Here is a 4,201-nt window from a genome sequence, read left to right as displayed (position 1 = left end):
CTGGTTCAATTTCCACCCATTTACTTATTTATTTTTTCTAAATTTTTTGTTGTCTTGCAACCTTTTCAATAGTTGTTGAGAGTCAAAGACTATTGAAAAGGTTGCAAGATGCAAAGAAAATTTTAGGAAAAAATAAAGAAGTAAATTAGTGGAAATTGAACCGGTGAGTGTGTTAAATAAGAAGGCACTAAAAGAGAATTACTCTCCCCAAGCACAATAAGATATGCTTCAACACACTAATTCACATGAAGAATCTTGCTAACCAAATACAAAAATGAAATATATATATATATATATATATATATATATATAGGTAGGATATTCTCAATTACAAACTTGAGAGACCCACTGTTCAATGAAGTTCTCTCTACATTTAATACATTTTATGATTCAAAGTTGATATATTCATTTTAGGTTAACTATACAGCAAGCTCTTCCAGTTCAACTTGTATAATCTCATAACAATTGCTCAAGTACCTTGAATACTTTTTATGAGATTACATAATTTCCTTAGAACTGGCTGCTTCTCGCATCTCTACTACCAAGGCATTTCCATTCCACTCATCTTTTCACCTCTAGACCCCCATTGTTCCACCCAAAACCCATACCCCAACCCATCCTCTAGACCCCTCCATTTATCATTATTCCTAGTCCTTTCTTTCTAGAATACCAACTCTCTAGAATTTTATTTCTGCTGATGTCTTTCCTACAGATGTTGACCAATAACAATTTAAATGGAACAGCTCAACTGGTCTCAGAAAAACTTGCAGTGGTCATGGACACTGCCTATTCCTCCAGTCTCAACAAATTAAATAGCAAAAAACAAATTTGAAACAAAGGACCTCTATGTAGGTTTTAACTATCATATAAATGAATACCCATACACCTTTATATACATTCATACACACATAGGCACAGGAGTGGCTGTGTGGTAAGTAGCTTGCGTACTAACCACATGGTTCCGGGTTCAGTCCCACTGCGTGGCACCTTGGGCAAGTGTCTTCTACTATAGCCTTGGGCCGACCAAAGCTTTGTGAGTGGATTTGGTAGGCGGAAACTGAAAGAAGCCTGTCATATATATATATATATATATATATAAATGTATATGTTTGTGTGTCTATGTTTGTCCCCCCAACATCTCTTGACAACTGATGCTGGTGTGTTTACGTCCCTGTCACTTAGTGGTTCGGCAAGAGTGACCGCTAGAATAAGTACTAGGCTTACAAAGAATAAGTCCTGGGGTCGATTTGCTCAACTAAAGGCGGTGCTCCAGCATGGCTGCAGTCAAATGACTGAAACAAATAAAAGAAGAAAAAAATACACACACACACCTGATTAATCATCATTGTCTTCATCATTTAATGTTCACTTTTCTATGCTTGCATGGGTCAGACGAAATTTTTTGAGTCAGATCTTATATAACTGGATGCCCTTCACCTGCTTCCAAGCAAGGTAATATTTCCCCATACGTAGACATGTTTTTTACTGAAGAACAGAAATGTGCAACCTCACTTGCATGACTTTGATGATGCTCATTTACAACCGTCAAAGATATAGGGACAAGGGTACATACAAATGCATATGCATACAGACACACGTACATATATATGGTATGGTCATGTGTTGTGTATGGATGAGGGCAGCTGTGTGATGAAGTGTCACACCCTAACAGTGGAGAGAACCCAGGAAGACATTGGATGAGGTGGTGAGGCACCACCTTTGATGGTTGGGCCTCAGAGAGGTAATGACAGGCGACAGGTAATGGAGATATGCTGTGCTTGAGAAGACCTGGCAAGCCAAGTGAGATCATAGCTGTGGTTGATGCCAGTGTCGCATAACTGACCCGTTTATAAGTATCCCTTCAATTGTCGGGCAATTTGCTGTACTTGAGAAAACCTGTAGAGCCAAGTGGAATCATAGTCATGGCTGATACCAGTGCTACCTAGCTGACACCCATGCTGGTGGCACGTAAAAAGCACCATTTGAGCATGGCTGATGCCAGCGCTGCCTGACTAGCACCCATGCTGGTGGCACGTAAAAAGCACCATTCAAGAGTGGGCAATACTAGTGTCGCTTGACTGGCTCCCGTGCTGGTGGCATATAAAAAGCACCATTTGAGCGTGACCGGTGTCAGTACCGCCTGAATGGCACATAAAATGCACCCACTACACTCTTGGAGTGGGTGGTGTTAGGAAGGGCATCTAGCTGTAGAAACCTCACCAGGTCACATTGGAGCCTGGTGCAACCACCTGGCTTGCTAGTCCTCAGTTAAGCCATCCAATCCATGCCAGCATGTAAAGCGGATGTTAAACAATGATGATATATATATATATATATATATTTATGAGAAATTATGATAAACAAATTTATAGTATTTGTTCCCTACATACATTTCACTATTGTAGTTGTTTGGAACTCTTGCATTGGATGTCCCTAGTTCAATTGAATACTTAACTACAACAGGTCACCAGGGGAACACTTTATTTCATTATGTAACAGAGATCAAATATCTGAAGTTGGACAGATGGCAAAACTTTTTGTAAGTATACAGAGTGGGAAGTAGATACAGAGAAAAATGGCAGAAACAATTAAATAAAAAAAAAACAATAGAAAGGGAGAGAAGACAGGATTGTAATTAAAGACAGAAAAAAGGAAAACCTAAAATAGATAACAGTAAAAAGGATCAAATAAAGTAAAACATATATTCTTTTATTCTTTTATTTGTTTCAGTCATTTGACTGCAGCCATGCTAGAGCACTGCTTTTAGTCGAACAAATCGACCCCAGGTCTTATTCTTTGTAATCCTAGTACTTATTCTATCGGTCTCTTTTGCCGAACCGCTAAGTTATGGGGGACGTAAACACACCAGCATCGGTTGTCAAGCGATGTTGGGGGGGGACAAACACAGACACACAAACATATACACACACATACATATATATATATATATATATATATATATATATATACGACAGGCTTCTTTCAGTTTCTGTCTACCAAATCCACTCACAAGGCTTTGGTCAGCCCGAGGCTACAGTAGAAGACACTTGCCCAAGGTGCCACGCAGTGGGAATGAACCCGGAACCATGTGGTTGGTAAGCAAGCTACTTTATTTCATTACAATTTGCCATAGAGGCAGAACGCAGAGTAGCTGCGAGCTGGACAAACACATTAATGAGATGAAATGAATTATAAACATGATGATATAAATGGGAGAAGACAAAAGCCGCCCACCGAACTTTGCTTCTCTATAACACTGTTCTTTGTATGTCATTTGAAGAAGTATTCTGACTAAAATTTCAAAAATTACTTCTTGCATCTGCACATGAGATTATTTTATTTTACGAATGATGCAACTAGAGTTAAAAGTATCTCATTTTACAGATACAATGAAATGTTTTCAGTGTCTTTTAAACTTGTCATTTTTTTCTTGCGCTAAATACCCCTATGCTTTATCCACTTGGCTAGTTTATTTTTGTGGTTGAGTGATATACGAGTATTTGTGAGTGTGTGTGTGTATGTGATGTGTTGAGTACATGCACACGTGGCTTGTGTATTTTGAGAAACTGTTAACACCAAATACAAACGATGCAATTTACTAGAAAGTAGCTACTTCGGATTTGTTGCATTAAGTGAGTACTACTTCGAAATCTGAGAGGCAGATTGTGCCAATGTCCTTAAGGTCACTTCCTGAAAACATCTTAAGGTCAAGTGTTAAATGTATAGTTAATAATGGCTAATGTTTAAGTGTTTACTAGTGACTCTGCTATATTTTCAGTTAGCTAGCTTTCCTATACTATTGTCTGATAACAACATTGTGGTTACTTATATTCTGATAATATTTTAATCTACTGGAGTTGAATAGTCATGAGTTTAGCACAGTATGTCAGGCTGTGTTTTGCCTATGGAGGCAAGATTTCTACTTGTCCTTGTTTTGGTTGTCAATTCTTAGTAACTTGCTCCATCAACTGGAGATGGTAATAAGCCAAAGAGGAAGCCTCTACATGGTGACTGAAGCTACTAGAAATTGAAAGCAAAACTCCCTCAAATTGTACTCTACCATCTCAAAGAGAAAAGGTCACGTTAAATAATGTGATCCTAGAGGTATACTACTTGAAAGAAAGAAGGGATGATCATGGTTTAACCCTTTAGTATTTAAACCAGCCACATCTGACCCAAATATTCTACCTGTTTTATGTTC

This window comes from Octopus bimaculoides, chromosome 3 (genome assembly GCF_001194135.2).
Source record: "Octopus bimaculoides isolate UCB-OBI-ISO-001 chromosome 3, ASM119413v2, whole genome shotgun sequence".
In the NCBI taxonomy this organism is placed as follows: domain Eukaryota; kingdom Metazoa; phylum Mollusca; class Cephalopoda; order Octopoda; family Octopodidae; genus Octopus; species Octopus bimaculoides.
The sequence above is the reverse complement of the archived record's forward strand: the minus strand, read 5'-3'. Positions refer to the sequence as shown.